Source organism: Aythya marila (assembly GCF_965140915.1).
Source record: "Aythya marila genome assembly, chromosome: 8".
NCBI lineage: Eukaryota > Metazoa > Chordata > Aves > Anseriformes > Anatidae > Aythya > Aythya marila.
Genome location: NC_139049.1, coordinates 31785263 through 31807305, shown reverse-complemented (window position 1 = coordinate 31807305; position 22043 = coordinate 31785263).

Below are 22043 nucleotides of genomic sequence, written 5' to 3'. Positions count from 1 at the left end.
GAGCAGAGTTCCTCTCACAGCTTGTATCCTCGCTGGGGATCAGCAGCCAGCCTGGCACCGATCAGAGTGCTCCAGCCCCAGCGCCGTGGCAGGTCCCACCACCCCAAGTGGAGCAGAGCGTGGTGGCTCTTCCTTACCACCATGGCAAATAGAACAATGAAGTCATCAATTCCCGTATTTCTTATTTTTCTGCTGATCTTGTCTCTGAGATTCCTCATCCCTGGGACAAGGCTTTGCCTTATCTGGAAGTGGAGGAGGAACTTCAGTTGCCCTGGTAAGCAACTCTGACTCTCCAAGGACGCAGCAAGACGCAGCAGTGATGCAGTGTGCCCCAGCTGCTGCTGCTGCTACAAGCTCACTCGGCTGTTTCAGGCACAGCAAACATCAGATAGGGGCCTGGTGCTTCATCCCAGCATGTCGGGCAGCATTTATACACCTCTGGGCGGCGGTGAACCTCTGTTCGTTGGCTCATCCTGCTGAAGCCTCGCACAGGGGCTATGGGGCTAAGCCCTGGGTATATGCTGCTGAAACAACATCAAACGCCATCTGTGCAAGGCGTTTTTCCAAGTGCTATCAGCGTGAGCTCTTGTTTAAACACACGATAAATCTGAGCAAAATGTTGTTCCTATTGAGACAAGTTGAGAATAACCATAAACTTTGAGAGGCGACGGGCGAAATTGCACAAGTGGACGGGACCCTCATATTTCACCGTCCCCAGCCTCTCCTGCGACGGCAGCCAAGGGCTGCACTGGAACTAAAAATACATGGCCGTGCTAGCCAGGGCCATGCAAGTGTTTAAAGCTCCAGGCTACTTTTGCCCTTCAACACATGCCCTTCATGTGTTGGTTGGTTGTGTTTTTTTTTCTTTTAAAGACACAATGTTTAAATGCAATTTGATCATTTGGTGTAAATGTGTGCTATGTACAGGCTGGAAGCAGGGTGCAGCAGGACCAGCAACAATGCAACAATGAGCTCTGTGGGTGCAAAGTTTTACACCCAGGCAGCTGAGTGTAATTGCTTGCATTTTTCATAGAGGAGGGGGGAAAAAAATGTTCAAAACAAACAACCAACAACAACAAAAAATACTGTTGAGGGAGAATGGTGTTCCCCTTCAGCAATCAAAGCCAGGGCCAGACTTTCAGAAGCACTCCTGCTTCACTGTGCCATGACACCAGAGGCCAGCGCCCCGTGCTGTGCACCAAGCTGCGGGGTCCCTCGCCCACCCCAGTGCCATGGCCAGGAGCCCCACAAGGAACGACTCCAAGGCATGGGGTGGCTGCTCTCCTGCCTTGTGCCTTCTCTCTGCAGCCCCTAACGAAATCCCTCCTGGCAGATCTCTGCCCCATGACAGGGAATGAGGGGCTCCTGCTCCTCCCAAACACTTGCAGCCCATGCAGGGGGAGGTGGCACTACGTCGCTCGCCATGGGATCAAAGTCATTTCCTCGTTAGTAGCATTCCCATTAAGGTGTTTAAAATTCAGTCACGCATGGGATAAATATCGACTTCAGCACTTGTTGTTTCCCAGCTCTTTTTTTCTGGGCTAAGGTAACAGACCAAAGTGTGACAAATTTCCATTTATGTGTTTGCAAGTTGATAGCTGCAAATCTAATTGGTGAAATATTGGGCTGTAAAATAATGAAGTAAATGTGGGGCCTGTAATTAGCCTGCTGCACCCATCTGTGGCTATTTTTTTCTGAGGTTTAAAAAAGACAAATCAATCCATGCCTGACCAGAGAGGCATGCCGGCTGCACAGCACTGTGGCCGTATAAACGGCAGGAGATCAGGCCAAGCAAGTTTTGCTGCTTTGCTGTGATTTTGTCTTCATTATCAAATCACAAAAATCGTAAATAGCTGAAAGATAACTTGCATGCGCTTAAGGGCATTTTATACATAAATGCATTTTTCTTTAGCAGCCAATGTTTATTTCCATGTATTTGTCAGCATGGTGGGCCGTCGTTGCCAGTGTACATTTGATGCTTAATGTGAATCCATGCTATTTTACAGAGCTTTTTAAGCACTCTTTTGAGAAAAAAAAAAAAAGAAGTCATGTTAAAAGGTAGGTTCAAATGGGCACAGGACAAGTATACGAGAATACTTTGTATGCAACCTATTGTCGCAGGTGTCCCCTTGTGTTCCCAGGTGGGCTCACTGCCCACTGCCCACCACCTACTCCTCCTGCACCCTGTGCCCATGGGCAGCAGCATCCCCATGCAGCCGGCCCCAGCCACAGCGAGCTCCTGCCTGCACCTCTGCTGCTCTCCGGCTTTGGAAGAGCATGAATAATGAAGATTAATTTCCTTACTTTACAGTGACCAGTAAGAAAAAACAAACAAGAAGAAGAAGAAAAAAAAACTACCCAATTTGGACAAGAAATGTTCGTGTACACAAGTTTTTCTAGATAAGAAAAATTACTGAATTTGTTAATATGTCACTTTGCAGTGCATTTGCAGCTCACGGCAGCAAATTTTCAAAACAACTTTGACTTTTACGAGAGAACAAACCTTATGAACATTTCTTATTTTATTTTTTTTTTTAATGAATCAGCCATTCCACCTCCAGTCTGAGTCCAGATCCCCTAAAGGGAATCTATAAATACTGTCAGAAGAGTATCTGGGGAACTGAGAATGGAGGATTCGTGGGAGACAGTTATTTTATACACGTTGGGAAAGCTAAACCCAGCAGCCCCATCCCGTCCCACCGGGACATGCCCTCTGGCAGGTGGCTGTGCTTCCTTTAACACACCGAGGTGCTGCTGCCTCTTCCAGCCCACAGCAGTCACAGGTACACACACAGCGATGCACAGGGCTACAGCTGATGTGAAGCCAGCTTGCACACGAGAAAGCATTTTCCAGGCTTGTCTCTACATTTACTCAAAGTACCACACAGACTTCTGCTTTCTCCAAGAAGTTCAGTCCCAGGGAAGCAGTTAAATTCAGTTGAAGGCACCCTTGCAGCAAGATAATCTGTCACCGTGCATGGGACAACCGGCCAGACCGCCCAGTGTGCAACAGAGCTTAGGGCTGGCCTTACGGGAAGGGATTCGCCATGTATCAACCATGTCCTGGGCAGAACGATGCTTCAGGGAAACGCTTTCAAGCACTTCAGAAGTGCTCATGTGAGCGTGGAGCGCGAAATCCAGGGCAGGAACCAGGGCCCTGAAGCCGCAGCTGCTGGGGTCTGGCTGCCTGCCCCGGAGTCAGCAGAGGGAGGAAGAGGCACTGTGCTGTGTGCCGGGTGAGTACACCCTAAGCACTGTGGAAGTACTCATTTGTTTAAAACAGCACGTTGACTAAAACCATAATAAGTTTGTTTCTCTCTTATTTAATGCCAAATCCGGTACAAAGCTCCAGCTTCACTGCTGTGGCACGTCTGACGGGCATGCCTTGTCCCACATCCTCACTCACTCTGCTGCTGAGGCTGAACTATTTCTGTGCAGCTGCTCAAAGAGCAGCGGGAAGAGCAGTTCTCGGCACAAAGCTCACTTACAGGACTGCTACGCATTCAGTTCCTGTGCCGCCACTCCCCAAGCTCAGTTTTCCTCATTCAGTTGCATGTCGGATATGCATGTGTGTAAAGGAGAGACGGTGCAGACGTGTTCCAGGACAGAAGTTACTCTCTCCCCCTTTGTAACAGTGAGTTTCTGTGTATTTCTGTGTATTAACACACACACATTTCCCCATGCACACCTCTGCTCCTGGCAGTGTGTTGGTTCGCCCAGGTGCCCGCAGAGCAGCAGCAGCAGGGCGTAAAGCGCAGAGACCTGTAAGCAGCCAGGGGAAGGCTCGCAGGCATCACAGCACACACAGCGCAGGACAGCTCCAGGCCAGCCATAGCACAGTCTTTACTGAAATTGCTCATATCACAGCTGGAGGGCAGGTTTCGCCCTGGCCACATGCCCTGATTTCCCGAAAACCTTGCCTGCAGAGCCCAAATGGCCGTGTGGTTTGCTCTCCGCTTGGCACCAGCGCCATCATGGGATGGGCTCCACATCCACGGTATCTGTGCTGTTCTCACAGCAAACTGAGCGATGAGCTGACAGCAGGAGGGCTCGTGCTCACCCCATGCTCCAGCACCAGCTCCAGCCAGCCCATGCTACCTCTCCCTCATGCCCTGCCACAGGCCTGCAGAGCCCCAGCTGCCTCCCAGCCCCGCCGTTCCAAAGTGGGGCTTATTAAATTACATCTTTAACCACTGAGTCCAGATGCCCAACACTAAAATTTCGTTTGGAAGACAAAAAAGCAGAGAAGACAAACAGCCTTTTTGTCTTTGGTGCTTTGTGAAGCTGGAGAGCCATGGAGGGAACGAGCGCTGCCCCCGGGCACGCTCCTGCTGCATCCCCGGGGGGAGTGGGGCTGGCTCCAGCGAGCCGGCCACAGCAGGACACGGTGTGCTGCAGGAGGCTGAGCCAGGTTGTTAAACAAATCCAGCTGAAGATGTGCCAATAGTTGCTCAGGATTGGTAAAATAAACATTTTGAAGTGGAAAGTAACTCTGTGCAATTGCTTTACGGTGACGTTCCCCTCAAGTCACCAGTCCCCGGGCAGGCTGTGGACCCTCCATCGCCGCGGCTGCTCGGCGGCTCTGCAGCAGCTCACCTTTTCCACAAACACTGCAGTGTGGCCATGGGACTGGTGTGAGGGATGCAGTGTGGTGGCAGCTCACAGCCCACACCAGCACCCAAGGGTGAGACTCCTGCATCTGCACCCAACCCCCTGGACAGGAGACCAGGCACCAGCCAGCATCCGTGCCTTGGATGTGCAACCTTAGGTTTGACACCTGGGGCTAAGGAAATGCCACCTCCCCTCTGCTGCAGGTGGGCAGAGCAGCAGCTTCTCCACTGGGAAGAGTGGAAAAACTACAGATAACTGCAGATATCCTACAGATAGCTGCAGGAGCAGCTGCTTGGGGCTGCCCAATCCCAGAGGCACAGCTCAGCAGCAGCTCTGCAGGGTCCCCGGGGGAGCTTTGCGGAGTATGGAAATGGCACGAGTTAGAGTTAAACGCTGTATAAATGTAGACAATTAGGTGAATAATAGCCCTTTGGAGAGTGTAAAATTACAGGAATTTGTAGTAGCTGAAATTGTTTTCTGCTAAAGGAAGGTGGTGGTCAGGAATGCAACACAGGCAAGATAAAACAGCACATAAAATCCACCCTAAAGTGTAACAGCATCAGTGCATCCCGGCACTGCTCCAGCACTGTTTTCTCATTCCATTCCTAAGTACAGTCCTCGCGTGCCTCTCCTCGAGGTGCTGGGGATGTTGGCAGGGTCTTGCTGTGGACATTTCCAAGCACAGCCCTGGGAAGCCTGTGTGCCAGCCCCCGTGCTGTAAGGGTAACCACCGGGCCCCTGAGCACCAGGAGATCCTGGATGGGATGATACCCAAGGACCTAACTCTCTAATCTTCCTTTCAGCTTGAATTATGGGCACTATAAAGGCGTGTTTAAAGAAATTGCTTTGCTTCGAAAGCCGCAGCAGAAGTAGTGAATTCTTCAGTGCTTTATCCCAGTTCTGTGCACACGCCATGCCGAATGTAACTGAGACGTATGACCTGTAATACATGAGGACAAGCAGGCAGGCAATAAATATGCATTATTGCCTAAGAACTGTTATAAATGTCTCTAGGATTATATAGATGCCCATTAACAAAAGCCAGCATCCAGCCTGTCTGAAGCCCGTGATAATTATTTTGTGCATGTGAAGAATGCCTCCCTATTCCGCCTATTTCATCCTTCTTCTCTCTGCTCTGTTTTTATGACTTCTAATAATCGATTGAAAATGTGAGTAGGTATGAGAAAGGAGAAGAATTTATTGAAAAGCAGGGGAATAGGACAAACACAGCACCCTGCTGGGAAGTGTATAGACCGACCAGGACGCCTCTGTGCCCTCTGTGTCAGAGCCTGGGGCTGCGGCACCAGCACCTGGGGCCCCTCTGCCCCCAGTGGGATGGGGACTATTTTGGCCACGTACACAAAGCCGAGTGCTCACCCACCTTCTGAGCCCACCTGCGTTTTGGATTCAGGCAAGAGCACACAAGGAGTTCAGTTCTCAGTGGCTGGTGGTGTATTCATGAACTTTCAGGGCAAAGCCTGCCTTTAGGTCACAGGAGGAAAGGGAAGAAAAATCAGGCTTATTAGTGGATTTGCATTTCCAGCTGATTTAAGAAAGGAGTTGCTCGGTAGAACTGAATTTGGCGTGACTCCACTCGAGCAGCGTCCATTCAAGTGAAGTCAAACCAGCGTTAAAGGGAACGAAAACCTGGCATCAGTCTATAGGGCAGCTAACGTTAGGGCAGATTTAACCTTTTCTAAAATGAGAGGAGAGAACAGATGCTGCTTGCTCCCTCTGGCTGAAAGAGACACAAAAAAGACACAGAAATGAGTTACACAAGATGAAGAGTTAAAATCAGATCCGCAGACGCTGGTAGGCCTAAGACGCCGTCACAGGAGCTGCAGGGCATGGCGACACGGGCACGGCTCCACTCCCCAGCCCCCTGCTCTGGGCAGGTTAAACAGGAGGAGGTGGCGGCTGCTGTGCTTTGCTCAGCTTTGCAGAAGGCTGAGCTGGCTTTGTGCGAGTCCCTCACAACCTGGTGACGTGACGGATGCGAGACCGCCTATAAATCATGGGCCTCGACCACGGGGACTCGAAGCAACAACTTCCTCGTCTGTCTTACATAAATAGGAAAAAGAAGTTTACATTTCCCACACTGCCATGGGAACACGCTCTGAGGAGCTACAACTGGAGATCTGCGGGGTGCAGCTTCAGGGGAGGGCTGTGCCGGGAGGATGCTGTGTGCTGCAGGCGGCAGGGAGCGAAGGGTGCTGGGCGCAGGGGTGCTGAGCTGGACGGAGGCTGCCAGCGGGTTTCTGTGGGGCACTGCAGGGTTCAGGGAAGGGGATAACACTGGCAGAAATTTCTGATGCTGGCACAAGGGCTTAATGCCGTGGTGCAGTGCGTGGGGAATTTTATAGTGGGAAATATTGGGGTATAATGGAGCTGACACCGAAGTCAGCACAGACCTCGCAAAATCCTGTCCTTGGTGGGATAGGGACTGGGCACTGAGCCTTGCCTGTTAGAAGTTAACGCTGGTCTTTGGTGGTAAGGACCAGGCAACAAGTCTGTAAAGAACTGGTGACACATTAACCCATTGGTTATTTGCTGCGAGGCGAGGATATTTATGTGCACACATTTCCATGTGCAGGGGGGTCTCTCAGGCCATGTCAGTGTCCCTGCTCTTCAGTGAGCATTTCTCAGTGATGTGCTCTGCCCTGCAAGCAATGAATGCTGCAGCGCTCAGCGCAGTGCAGTGATGGGGCCCAGCAGTGACTGTCCTCATCCTGGCACGTCCCTTCGTAGCTGCAGAAGGCAATTCAGAAAGGGCTGATAGGGCAAAAAAAAAACAACCGGACAAAGAGAAACCGCACTGTTAGCTGCCCACCAAAAAAAATCTCACACACAAAGCAACAACAAAAAATGCCATTATATTTGACCACAAAGAGATGCTGGACAAACCAAAGTTACTCTAAAATGATTTCTCCACATACACCATTAGCAAAATAACTCTGGTTTGTGCAGGCTCAGGGGACAGGAGGACGGAGGAGCCAGGGCAGCCGCTTGCTCTGAACGCCGCCGCGCTCCGGCCCCCAGGCCCTGCTGTGTGGGCAGCTCGGGACCAGGCTGCACACTTCTGCACCCCCGACAGCTGAAATTCCTCCTCGCAGTCACCATCCCTGGAAGAAAATGTTGCTGCCATGGCAACTGGCTGTGATAAGCAGATTATCCCTCCCGAGGCCAGCCACACATCACGCAAACCACACACAGCCGCCCGCCCTCCTCGTCCCCGCTCGCTCCCAGTGCTCCAGCACCAAGGGTGCTGTGGGCCCGCTGCCTTCCCAGCCACGGCTGTGGCACCAGCAGTGACACCACTGCTTGGGCAGGTGATGGACATCACTCATTGCTCTCTTTTCTTTGCGTGTGACAGTGCTTTGAGCGTCTGCCCAGCCTTCGTGCTCAGGCACCCCGCAGAGCTGCGAAGCTCCGGCTGCGATGTGACCAGCGGCGCGTGCCAGGAGCACCCTGCCGGGGGGCACTGCACAGTGCTGGCAGCTGGGCACCTCCAGGGACAGGCAGCATCGGTGTTCCTGGCTGTCCGGTCCTGGTGAAGCAGATACAGCAAAGGGAAATTGTGGCCCTTTGTGGCAGATCTGCACAGTGGAGCAGGAAAGCCCTGTTGTCAGTTTTACGAGGTGGTAATGGTGAACAGGATGTAGGTATGCCCTCACCAGTTATTGTCATCTGCGTTTATTTGCCTACTCATGGTTATTGTATCTCTACTCCAACAAGAGAACTCAATCTAGTCTCAAAAGCTAAAAATAAAATAATCAAAAAGACAGTTTTCCCTCTGGAATGAAGAACAAGTTTTTCCTCTGAAAATTTCCAATTGCTTCCATGAAGCAAATTGCATCCATGAATGCCACACCTCTGCTAGCAGATGGGACTGGTGTCACTGTGAAATCGTAAAACAGATAAATCACAGTAAGATGAAAGAGCCCACTCTACCTTTGGTTTATGACTTTGAAGCCAGGCTGTGGGACACGCTGCTGACAGCACCCCGGTGGCAGCCACCTCCCCTCCTACAGCAGGTCTACCCTACAGATCGTGGGCAAGGGGACTGCACCAGCCCCTCCTGGAATAGCACATCCCTTCAGAGCCCCAAACATTACTTATCTTCTGATCTGTTTATGTTTAATGGGGGAGGAAAGCTCCACTGCTACCTTCTTCCTCATTTATTACAGGCATCGAGTTAAACATCACTTCCTCTTAAATTCAATCTAATAAAATTAATATCAGCAATGCACTGAGCCAGGCTAATCCAATTAGTGTCAATATTTAATATATTTTCTGCAAGTTGTACTGGGAATTAGCTTCTTGCCTTCCATCATGAAGTCTGGAAAGAAGAAGCATTTTCTTCCAGTTCAGGAATCCACACCAAATATTCATAACGGAGGGCTGGCGAAGCTGCCATTTGCTATCCTGGCTTCCTCCTGCCCTCTGGGTACATCAGAAATGCTCCATGAGCTGTGAGAGGTCCGGCTGCCCGAGCATGGGGGGAGTTGTCTTGGAAAACAACTGTGAAACACAACAGGGGCACTGGAACAAGGTGATCTTTAAAGGTCCCTTCCAACTCAGACCGTTATGGGATGCTACGATTTGATGGTAACTGAGTCACACACAGCTAAATGTACCCTGGAGTCCTGCTTTCAGGAAAATGTTCGTTTTGGCAGCCTTGCTGAGCGGCCAGGACTTCTCTTCATGATGTGATGTGGTGTGGTGGGGTGGGATGGGATGGGATGGGATGGGATGGGATGGGATGGGATGGGATGGGATGGGATGGGGGTGGGATGTTTCGAAACCAGCAGCAAAAGAATGATCTCACGTTGTGTGAAGAGCTTGCAGTGACAGTGCAAGGGGAACGGACAGGGGACATGCAGGGAGAGCCCTGGCCACTGCTGTGTGCCACGGGGCCGGGACAGCGAGCAGAGCATGCCCAGGCTGGGCTCACCTCTGCCCAGCCCTCTCCCTCAGACTTCCCAGCCGTGCTGCTGGCCAGAGGCAGCCACAAGGCTCATTCCCAGGAGCAGTCAGAAACAGGAACGTCACCCTGAGCCATGCAGGTGGCTGCAGGAGCGCCTCAAAACCAGCTGCAAGGTGAGTGGAGGTGCACAAACGACTGTGGTGTGAACAGACACATTTTCTATTCAAAAAAAAGCAAAATACAGCATCAATTTAGAGGCTGAACTCTGAAGCGGAGATGTAGCTGCAGCTCTGGTGCCAGCAGCATCTTTCCCAGGGCTAACCCACTCAATGCTCCTGTGGTCACCACCTGTGGAAACCTGTCCCTGTGCTGCAGAGCAGTGTTGCCACATCCCCTCTCCTGCCGCCTGTCCCAGGCTCGGGGCACTCAGCTGCTCTCTGTGCCAGGCGGCGTGAAGGCTGCTTGTGTGTGCATGGGCACATGCACGTGCGCCTGGCTCTCCGACAGCTCTCATTTATCTGGAGCAGATCTGAACTGCTGTGTCCTGGAGCAGTTGTTACCTTTCACCTTTTCACTTGTTTTTCAGGGCAGGAAATTTGAGCCTCAGCAACCCAGTGCTTGCTGCTGCTGCTGCGTGTGTGGCTTGTGTTTTGGTGACCCTGCCAACATCATTTTCCCTCAGAAACTTGACCACAGCTTCAAAATAAGCAGGCGCTCACACCTTTTACCTGGATGCAAGGATCTTTATATTTCTGCTATTTGCAGTGCACATTTTGGGAACACTCAAGAGGGGCATGCGGGCTGGGTGGCTCCAGGCACGGAGCGGCTGCAGCCCGCAGGAAGCCCTGAGCCGCCTGCAGAGACCTGGGGAAGTTCTGCAGCTGCATAAATATTTTTCTTGCACAGTCAAACACAGACACTTTATCCTTCCTCACCGCGGTGATAAAAAGCACCCTTTAAATAAACAGAGCTCCGAATGGATGGCTTGGCTTCGCCTGCTCGGTGCCTTGGTTCATTCACTGAAACACGGCGTTGCTGCCGGGAGCAGGTGAGAGCCCCCAGCCCGGCTAGTTACATGCACATGGAACATACGCTACATTTTCCCAAAGCCTTTTATTCAGTTACCTTTGATTTTAATAAATTACTGCTTGTGACAGAGACAGCTCAGGACACAGGCTTGTGCTCTGTGGCTTTTTCTCATCCTCGCCGCTGGAAGCGCCGCCCGAGCCCCTCCTGGCCGAGCCCCCGCGGCCCCGGCGGTTTGACATTAACAGACATGATCCGATTACAAGTAGTAAATTGGTTACTCGCGGAAACAGACTTTTTTCCCCATTAAGGAGACATTCACAAACTGCTGCAGATTTCAGAAGCCTATTTATTTTCAATCGGCAGCTGCAAAGTAATTTGCAAACAAATTTCGGCCTGGCGTATGTTTGCAAACCGCCACGCGCCGCTCCTTGCAGGCGTTGCCTCGCTGTGGTCCAACAGCGCTGCGCTGCCTCTGGTCACAGCACCAAGCCTTTGTGCCCCTTTGCCACATGATATTAATATAAATGCTCGTGCGCTTGCTTGATGCATGACAAGTTCTCTGGCATGCACATGCGTGACACTGGGCTCACTGCTTGTACCAGTTCTGCACAAAGCATCACGGCATCAGAGGGGGCAGGAAAGGTGTAGCAACGTCAAACCTTTCAGGTAGAGGATGCTGTGTGTCTGAAGGAGGCTTGGTGTGAAAGCTCTGATACAACTGGTGAGTTACCATCAGTCACAGTGAAGCTGTTACTCCAGCCCTTGTTGTCTTGGACACCTAGCAGCCCCTAGCCTAGGAGGTATTGAGCACTGTCGGGCTTCTTAAACACGCTGTTTAGAATATGTCTGTCTAAAGCTACATCTGTTTAAATATTTCTGTCTAAAAACAGCATCGTGAGGATTAGACACCCACGTCCAGACGTGTCGGAGGCGTCCCCAGCCCTTCCAGGCAGCGCGGGGCAGGCGCCGCACGCAGAGTCTGACCGCAGACCTGGAAAGTCCACTTGGGCCTGCAGGATGCGTTTCCATTCCCCTGACACACAGAGAAGAAAAATCACCATGATCTTCCTCGGTCCGCTAGCACATGTCATCTCGGGTAGTGCAGACCGACGCGAGGCAGCTGCCAAGAACAAATAACTACCGTTTCGATAGATTAGAAGATGAATCATCCGCAGTATTTTTAGCAGGTTGTTAAGAGCTGGCAGCAAAATTTGCAAACTGAGTTGTGTTTTTTCTTATTCATGTTAGCATAACCTTTTAAAGAAAACATAAATGGGATTTAGTACAAAGGAAACTCAAGGACTGGAAGTAATATCTCCGAGTTTTGAAATGGCAGCGAGAAATTCAACAAAATAGACTTCTGCTCACCGCTCGCTCATTTGGGCATCATGCAGCTAAACAGAGCAAGGTGAGAGGCTTTAAGTAAAAACTGCCAGGGAAAGGATTTCCCTTTGTGCTGTGACCATTCCCGTGTCCCGGCAGGGATGCTGTGGCTGCTGGGATCAGCAGGAGACGTGGTTTTGGCAGGGCCCAGCCTGTTCGTGCCCTAGCACGGGCAGGTTTCTGCTCGGAGGGCTGGAGGAGACGTGGTGCAGGTGGCTGATGCGAAGCCCTCAGCCCCTGTCACAGCTCGGGGGGTGGGGATGTGGTGCAAAGCTTCCCAAAACGTGTTTTACAAAGAAATCATGAGCTGCTTAGTGAACATTCAGCTTTTAACAGGTACTTCTCCTTTACTGTGGTTTGCTGGTGCGAGCGCTGTTCTCAGAACAGAAAGGAGCGGCAGACCTGGTGCAGTCCCTGAGCACCAAACAGCACTGGCACAGCTGGTGCCCTGGGCTGCCTGGGCATTTTGGGCTGCCCCACACTCACCAACACACACACAGGGATGCAGGGAAGCTCCTGGCCTCAGTGAACCGGGAGGTTTTGAGCCAAAGAAGAGCAGTGCTCAGGGAAGTGCTAAAAAGCCACGTGCCTGAGCATCCCGCGGGAGGGGACGGCTGCTGCCTCGTCACCTGCTCTGCAGCTCCTGGTGCAGCCCCCGGCTCCTTCATGAACGGGGCAGCACAACGCGCTTCTCTCTGGGGATGAAGTAGGCTGTATGAAACAGGCTGTGTCCACTCCTGCAGCAATGCCACCAAGTGATGAAAATCAGCTCCTGCCCTCCCCTGCGTGTCCCCGTGCTTCGTTATTTGGTCTCCTGCACAAACACATCCATACATGGATGTGAACAACACTCTTTAGAAAATAATGGAACAGATGGCACTGTTCCCAATGGTGAGGGTGACACTCCTTTTATAAGAAACAGCCACACGGCTGGACAAACACCACACACCGACCGGACGGTCGCAGCTCCCTCGGCACGGCACGGACACCTGAGCCCCGTGGGTGGGGGACAGGAGGCACACTGCAGTGATCTGCTGCACTGAAAATCCTGCTCCAGTTTTGCTTTTATTTTGCCTTGAAGAATGGGTTTAATATGGAGCAAATTGAATTTATCGTTTGCTGTAAATGGAAGCATTTGTTTCTTTGAGCCTCAGGGGGATTTTTCATTAATTATATTGGGTCCAATGATCAAGCTGGCAAGAAATTTGCTTCCAAGATAAAAAAGAAAGCCAAACGTAGATTGCAGCACAGCTTTTGTATACAATATAATAAATGTTTCAGTGCTAGGAATTAGCAGTGAATTTTCCCACCTGAAATATCTCTGAAGGTGGTATGCATGGGGGACGGGCTGCCTGCTGAGAGCAGTGCTGGGACCCCGCTCCAGCAGGGACCTGCAGCCACTGCAGGACGGCAGCACCCAGTGTGGGGTGTGCTTGCTGCACTGCTGCTGGTGGCGTTCCCAAACCCAGCCAGAAACACCAGTCCTCCTGCTGCCTGGGCACAAGCATGGGGACAGAGGGAAGGGTGCTGGGTGGAGGGAATGGTGCTGATGATTGGGAACTGGGGCTGTTGCTTGCAAAGACATCACTTCAGCTAAAGCTGCAGTAAATTGTGTTCGGTGTGGAAGCCCTCATGCAAGATTTGTTATCAGGAACCGAATCGATTTCAGAAGACCCTTTTGGAAAAGGCAGAACCAGGCTTGAGGGAGGGCTTCAGCAGAGTTCTCCAAGTGCAGACGTTTCTGGAAGGAAGGCAGGGAGGAATGGAGAAAAGGAGGGCAGGCTTTGTCCACAGATTTCAGTGTGCTAATTGAACTTTTTAACCCTTTTTAAAAATAATGAATTTCTTTTGTGAAGGTAATTTTCCTCAAAAAGAGACTGATGAATCACTTTCTCCCTCCTGTATGTGGAAGCAAACCTGTGAGAGATCAAGGACAAGAGGTGCTAAGCAGACGGAAAGCACGCCGGGCAAGCACAGCTCCGCCTGATGCTAAAAGAAGGATGAAGCTGCCTTGCTGTTTGGCATAAGGGAAGCTCAGCAGCTTAGAACAATCTTTTAGTAATAACACAATGTACATGTCAGAGATGAAAGGATGAGAGGGATTTAACCGAGTTAGTCACAAAGCTCTTTTGCTTCATTTTTCATGGGAGGTTGCAACATGTGAGCCATCAGTGACACGGCTGTGCTGGGCAGTCTGCAGGAAGAATTAGGAGGGGAGACGGGATCTGGGGCCTGGGCCAGCCGGGACGACCTTGCACTAATTCTTGTGCCACCGCTGTTCGTGAAGCAGTGGGTGAGGAAGGAGATGGTGTCCCAGCCAAACCTACAGGAGAGCTCAGCTGCCACGCAGAATGTGCCCGTGCAGGAAGCATGAACTGAGTCTGAGGAGACCAGGTCCCATCTAAAGGCAACAAGACAAAATGAGGTTCAATGAGCCAAATATTTGAGATCCGGGGAAACCTTTAGGATTTAGGATATTTGATTGGTTTTGCTTGCCATTAGGTTATTCTCTGTCTTGGTTTTCATTCATGTTCGCCCTCCTTCCTATTTTGCCTTTCTAAGTTCTCACTTCAGATGCATGTTGGTCTTGATATCAGAAATAGTCTAAATTTTAAATCTAAACTCCCCATTTCTCCATCTTGACATGCTGCTGAACGTAGCTGTGAGCTTGCTCCCTGGACGAAATCACTTCCCAAAAGCAGGCGTACAAGCTCTGACATGAAGCCTGGGAACAGAAAACATTTCTTGTGACTTCAACAGATCTGTTTCTGCTCCTCTCCATGTACCCAAGTGAAATAATTCCATTTACATTCATATGTCCTCATGGCAACTTGAAAGAGGAGAAGAGATAAATGATTAACATAATCTAAATATAAAGATTTTCTTCATTCTCAGAGCCTTGTGACATGCTCTCCTGGGAAATATTCCCAAATGAACTGGAATTTCACTCCATTCTTTGCAGATCTGGTATTCCTCTTGTGAAGTGTAGGAGGTCTTTCAAAGCCAACTTCAAGCAGTAATCATTATGTCAACAATTGTGCCACAGTGAGAACTCATCGGGCATCTTGAAAATACTGGCAAACGTGCAAATATTAATGAATAAATAAATAAATATTGTGTTTCCTACCCAAAGGCGCAGCAAGGAGAGAGCCATGTCGCCTGCAGACACCGCAGTGGCACCAACCTGACAGCACCGAGGGCCGTGTCCATCCCAGCCAGCAGGAAATGTCTGTGTATTTATGTATAATGTATATATTTACCTGCTGCCCTGTGCCAGCCCTGCATGCAGTCCGCGGGCTGCTTGAAGGCTACCAGATCTCCCCATCCACACCTCAGCCAGGCAGGAGAGGCTTTGCCCATGTGGGAAAGGGAGATGGGCGAATAGTGTGCACAGGTTGTGCTCCCCAAACCATAACTGTGTGATGAAAGGCCTTGCGTGAGATCGGATGTTGGAGCTGACCTCCCCTTCTCATTAAATGGGCTTTGCAGATAGGCTTTAAATCATGGAGGGGAGCTGTGGAGCACTGGGAATGTTCCCAGTCCTTATACGGGACCCTGCAGGATCCTTTCCAGCTCCTCTGCTAAAGATGAATTCACGATGAAATTACCAGTGCCAGCATGATTGTCTCAGCTATATATAGTGGGTCCCAGCAATGCTCTGATTTACAGGGTGAGGATTTTGCAAATCTAAATAAACTGATCACAGACAGTTACTTGAAGTTAACAGAAATACACGTCTGAGAAAACCAGACGGGAACTGGTCTCGAATGTGGACGACAGTCTGAGCTTCATATTGCTGTACCTTAAATAAACTCTGCTGCTACCAAAACCACACCACATCTAAGAGGAAAACACAGTCTCACAGTCTTGACTTGGATTTACAGGCTAACATAGGAAACATAGGTGTCCAATTTCTCAGGGAATTGGTAATCTTAATTTCCTAGTGGTCTCTGGAAAGTCAGAAATTATGGATCCAACAAGTACTTCTACATACTTCAGAAATACATGTAAACAAATACTGTATAGTTTTAATAATTGCAGTAATGATAAATCAGAAAAAAAAATCCAGAATTTCCTATTGAGGAGTCTTGGTAATTCAGGAACTAATTCTGTGCCGATGTGAGTGATGGAGCAGCAGCACTGCAGCAAGGCAGGAGCATTCCCTGAGGCGTGCGTCTTGGCCAAGCCCTGAGGAGCCCTGGTCCATGCCTCCGAGGACTTTGTTTTCAGCATCTCTGATGCACTGACTTGGGCTTCTGCAGCTCCCAGCTCTCCCTGGTGCTATGTCTGAGTAAAAAGCTGTTCAGGCCTCAGTTTGTTCTTTCCAAGTCACTTTGGTGTATCAAGATATGGGAGAAATTCTCATCCTCCACTTCAGTTTCTTCATTAATTCTAGACACTAATGTAGATTTATGATCTTCAGGCTTTTTAAGAGCAGCTTATTCAGCATTCCACATGCAAGAAAGTCACCCTAAATTCCTACTGACCAACCTAATTAAAAGAACGGGAGGAAATAATTGCAGGATCCTCTGCGATTTCTAAAGGATATCAGTATCTGTGGTCATTAATTCATATTCTCTCTCTTAAAGACCACACTTCTAAGGGCAAATAAATCTTTGCTAGATAGAGCAAATACTCCCAATTAATAGGTGTTGCTAATGGGATCTTTTTCTTTTTGGAAGTGGCAGCAGAGCAGGGCAAGGATGCCACACACGCAGTTTGGCATGACTTGTACCCTGCAGGGCTGGAAGCCGATGTTTTCCCATGCAGCCAGGAGGGGCTCGGTGCTGCGGGGGTCCCTGGGGTGCACAGGCAGCCAGCAGCCACCCCATTTAAGCCTCTCCTCCATCGTGCAAATATACCCAACCTTCTGGTTTCCATCTCTGCAACCTGTGCTGGAGACATGCAGGCACTGCTCAGCCCTGGAGCAGGGAAGCAAGAGGAGGATGGGCATGGGGGAAGAGCCTCTGGGGCCCTGCGGTGGCTGAGCCCCCACAAAGTGGGGACTAACAGGGTCCACAGCAGCTTTGGGAAAGCAAACTGCTTCCACACCACAAGGACCTAAATCCCTGGCTCGCTGGAGGCTCTCCAGAGAGCAGTGTCAGGCTCCAACATCTCTTTAGTCAAATCTTTCCCTTTCTTTCCACTTCTTCTCCCCTCAGGCGGCAGCCTGAGCCGTAAAGCTGTCACCGGGATGATCAGCGCTCCCAGAAGCTGCCCTACAGGGAGCTGCACGGAGAGGGGTGAGCGGTGCTGATGTGCTGCTTCCTGGGGCTCACCTGGAGCAGCGACAGATGCTGTGCCCGTACCCATTGAGATAAATGTCTGGGGAGGGAATCCGCACAGTGAGCAGGGCCTTTTGGTCTAATAAATCAGTAATGTGACATAATAGGTGAAAAATGTGTTGTGCAACTGAGCAAAAATAAAAGTTTATGCTTACTTATGGAGATAAGGCTGAAACACGGAGGAAAAAATGCTGGAATTCCCCCTGCTCTCTTGAGCGTTGCTCTGGCAACCCGCGGGCTGTGCAATGGGATGGAGACACGGCTCCAAATCCAAGCACTGGCCTGAAACAACGTCTGTGCCTACAGAGACTGAGGTGCACTCACCCCAGCACCGATGGTATCAGAGGAAACCTTGGTGGTGCTGAGCTGGGTTTGTCCGAGGTACAGCTACGGGGTGAGAGCCGCAGCTCTGCCCCCATCATATGACACACGTCTTTTTAGCAGGGTGTGGGAAGATCAGCATTTCCCTATAGGAAGATGAGAAAAGGGAGGAACAAAAAATGCATTTGTAAGTCAGCTACCACACACATCAGCAGACAAAACAATTACGAAGCACTTACCAGTCTCAAACTCCCTTTAGTGTTTCCCAAAGGCATGGCTGCAGTGGATAGCAAGCAGCACTACCACGAAACTGCGTTTGGTTTGCTGGCTTTAATGCCTTCGAGGCCACGAAATCGGTGAGCACACGGGACACCGTGCTGCTGCCTCCAGCCCCGTGCTCTGCCCCGGACCGACAGCAGCAGGACGCGAGGCAGCAGCACCGCTCGCCTGGTGCAAGGTCCCCGGTGACAGCCAGGGGTCAGCCGGCAAATCTGCAAAACGGGTGAGCCTCTGCGCTGAAGTGGAAAGTATGCACTGTCTCACTTGACATTTTCTATCTATATTAGTTTATATCATTATGACAAATAGCAGATTTCAACTACAGCAACTTTCCTGTAAGTAAAAGCTGGAGGTTTCTAAGAACTGTTCTGACTAATGTGGTGCGGCTCTTGGCTGTACTGTGGCTGGAAAACAAGAAAGCCCTCCAGCAAAAGGCTGCAACTGTGACGGCGGCTGAAAAATGCCAAAAAAAAAAAAAAAAAGGCCGAGTTCAGGGAATCTGAGGCTTGGAGGGAGCACGGGAGCTGAGGACTCCCAGACTTGCTGCCATTTATAATGCTGCCTGCCCCCACTTCTGCGGGCATTTCCCCTTGACCCGTGGCTGATGGGGATGGCTGTGCCTGGGCGCTGAGCTCAGGGCTGTGGAGGGGCAGGGGAGAGGCATGGCTGCTGCAGCCCCTGCTCCCCGAGCCAGGGAGGTGGCCCTGTGCTGCGGCGCTGACCCCGGCCCCGCTCTCTCTGGTCTCCCAGGTGCCGTGCTGGGGCACAGCATGGCAATATTCTGCCTTGGGCATCACCACCAGCAGTGGAAAACAACCACAACCAAACGCACGTGGCAGTGGCCAGGCCTGCAGGCATCGGGATGGATTTATGCAGAGCTGCCACACCTCATAAATTTCACTTTATCCCTAATAGCATTAGGCTACCTTACAGCCTTCATTTTCTTTGACCAGACGCTCACTAATTGTTCTTATTTCTGGGCCTAGGTCTATACCGTGATTTTCTGGGGAGCAAATGCGATCTTTATTTAATACAAGTGTGATCTGGACACAACATAAAAAAGAAATTCCCCTTGAAGTGTAACACAATCTGTATCCACATGTGCGAAATCTAATCAGGGGATGAATCTCACCCTTTGAACTTCAGAAAGCTATATGTGAAGTACACATCAGGTCAGGATTTGCCCACTGAAGTCCAGAGGGAGATATGCCAAAATCTTTTTTTTAAATAGCCTTACTTTGGGGGAGGGGGGGTTATTTTGAAACATTCTTTATTTTTTATCATTTGGTGACCATACGCCAGGTCTATCAGGTTTATTTTATCACTTTCCCAGTCCCGTTGCTTGCAATGGGTTTCGTGTTATTTACAACTACACAGAATAACTTATTCTGGGACAGATCGATTGCAGTAATTTCCATAGTGAAATAGTGTGATGGTTTCCTGGGTCCTCACCTCAGTGGTCTCAGAACTGGAAGATGGGAAAATATTTTTTTTATTTTCCAGTTCAAGTAAATTATTGCGTTTGAGGCTTCTGTCTATGACTGAGGCAGTCCCAAGAGAGCTAGGGAAAGACTACAGCTAGCTGGTGGCATTGATGGACCAAGGCCAGGAGAACATCAGCACTGCCTGGCTGTCGGAAATTGGGATTCCAGGCGTGTTGAAGGCACGGTGGTCAGGGGGTCGGTGCTGGGGCTCCTGCCGGGGAAAGGGGGCACAGGGAGGATGACACCAGGAAGGCTGTAGGGGGATGGATGTTCAGAGAAGGTCTCAAATGATTGCCTCCTCCTGGTTTGGATTTATCATCAGCTTTTTAAATTCCTGTACCGTTCGCTCTGACTCCCCCACAGCAGGAGACAAGCTCCTGGCAGGCCTAATGGTGGTGAGGTTGTCCTCCTGCCGGCCGCCTCCACATGTTAGGAGACCCAGTGAACGGCTCTCCGGGAATCCAGCTGCTGGCAGTTTCATCTCATTTCCCCAAAAATACAGTACAAAGGAAATTCTTATCTGCAGAAGCCAGCTGCCAAAGACTTCAGAAGCACACAGGCTATTTATTTAACGCTGGATGTTCTCTTGATGGGAACCAGGCCGCGTGCCCCGTGGCAGGCTGTGGAGCAGCCATGTGGTTACCAGAGGCTTTCTGTGGCCTGGCTTCCCACTGCTGGCTGGCAGTGCCCCTGTCTGCATGCTGACCTGGGGGAGCCTCAGGGGAAGGGAGGCGTCTTCATTGCTCAGGTGTTTTACCCCAGAATCACAGAATCGTCTAGGTTGGAAGAGACCTCCAAGATCACCGAGTCCAACCTCTGAGCTAACACTAACCAGTCCTCCACTAAACCATATCTCTAAGCTCTACATCTGGATGTCTTTTAAAGACTCTCAGGGGTGGTGACTCAACAGCCACATTTAAAACTTTCCAGAAGACAAGCACTTCCAAAAAAAAAAAGATAAGCCGGAAGGGACTGAAAGTGCCAACAGCAGCAGGAGAAAAGTTAAGAAAGGCAGCGCTGTTTCACATGCTTTACAATTGCAGGTGTTGCTGAACTCGCTGCCACGGGGCCTCACAGATCGGCACCACAAATGCCCTAAATCTCATTTAAGATCATTAGGTGGCATTGTTGGGCACGGACCAGATGGGAACACCAGCTCCACTGCTCCACTGCCATGCCCAGAGCCCGGCCATGCAAGATGCCTGCAGTGGGGTGGCACAGGGATGGCATGGGGACAGTGTGGGGACAGCTGCTCCTGCTGCTCTGACTCGTGTCCCCCTTTCACACAGCTCCTGCACCAGCCCCTGCCCCAGTAATAATCCCAGGGACTGCTCCCACGTGGAGCTGCCATGTCCAACATCGCCGTGAAACTGCACTTTGACTTTTGATGGATATGAAGGAAGAATGATGGAAATATCTCTGGTTCCTGATCTCCTGGGAAGGGGAAGACAGCAAGCTGCAGGCCAGGGAGCTCCAGGATCCAGCCCAGTGCTGCCGGGAAGGGGCAGAGCCCCGTGGCCTTCCCGCTGCCCCCTGGCTCCTCTCACACAAACCCACCTGCCTCCTCAGCTCATCGCTCACACTGCTGCATCTGCCGCACCTAACGGTAGCAAAGACCCTACAAAAACTCTCCTGGCTGGGAACAGAGTCCGGCCAGAAAGTTGAGAAGTGTTGTAACCACAAGCACGAACAGTGAAGCTAGAGGTTCATGCGGAACAGGAGATGGTTTTCACGGGGATGGGAAGCAGCTCACACCGCACGATCACGATGGCTTTGAGGCTGCTCAGCACCAGCTATGAATTTTTTGAAAAATTCTCAAGATCTCCTGGTTTTCACACCATCCAGCAGCCTACCCCCCACAGAGCATTTTATTCATTTTGCACATGCTTTTATGATGTACTCAGCAATGCAAATAAGTAAGACATTTGTCAGGCATGCAGGCCTTCGTCTCGGTTTTCCCAAGACCTAATCTCCATTTAATCATTCTAGATAATCGAGACTGCTCTGTTTGAGTGTCAATACATGTAATTGTTTGCTGCTCAAAAGGCTCAGTGCCTAGACAGGTTGATAGGGTTCTGCGTGTGCTCTGTTCTCCAGTATTGACCCGGTGCAGAAAGCAGTCTTAGCTTTAATTACAACAAGTAGAAGTCTTTATTTAGAGGTGCCGTCCAGCAGCGGTTCTGCTCCCAGCACTTCAGGCCACCCCAGAAGCTTGGAGGCAGAGCTGGGCAAGAAGGCTGGGCAGCTTTAAATCCACTTCTTTTTAAAAGAGGTGACTGCTGACAGTTTAAAAACTATGCAAAAGGAAGGAAAGCCGGAGCTTAAAGCGGTGAAGTCTGAGCAGCATAGGGTGCAAACCCGGCACAGAGGAACATAAGCAGAGCATCTTCAGCCTGACCTGTGTGGGTCCCTCTGAAAAACAGCCTTGGTAAGGAACCCACGGGCAGCTGGCCTCAGACCAGGAATGTAAAGGCTGAATGGGGTAAGTAAGCAGTGCAACCATAAAACACACCTGGCATGCCCCCTACCCCCTTTGTCAGGCTCCATCTGTGGCATCTCACAGCTCCTTCAGAAAGGAGAAGGCAATACAGCTGCAGAAAGGAATTAAAAACTAACACGAACCCGGCTGACATCTTCTAGAACAGCAAAAGCTCCCTGCTCATCTATGCAGAAAGCAGTCTCAACACCCCGGGTTCTATCTTGGTGTGCTAATTTATTTTTCCT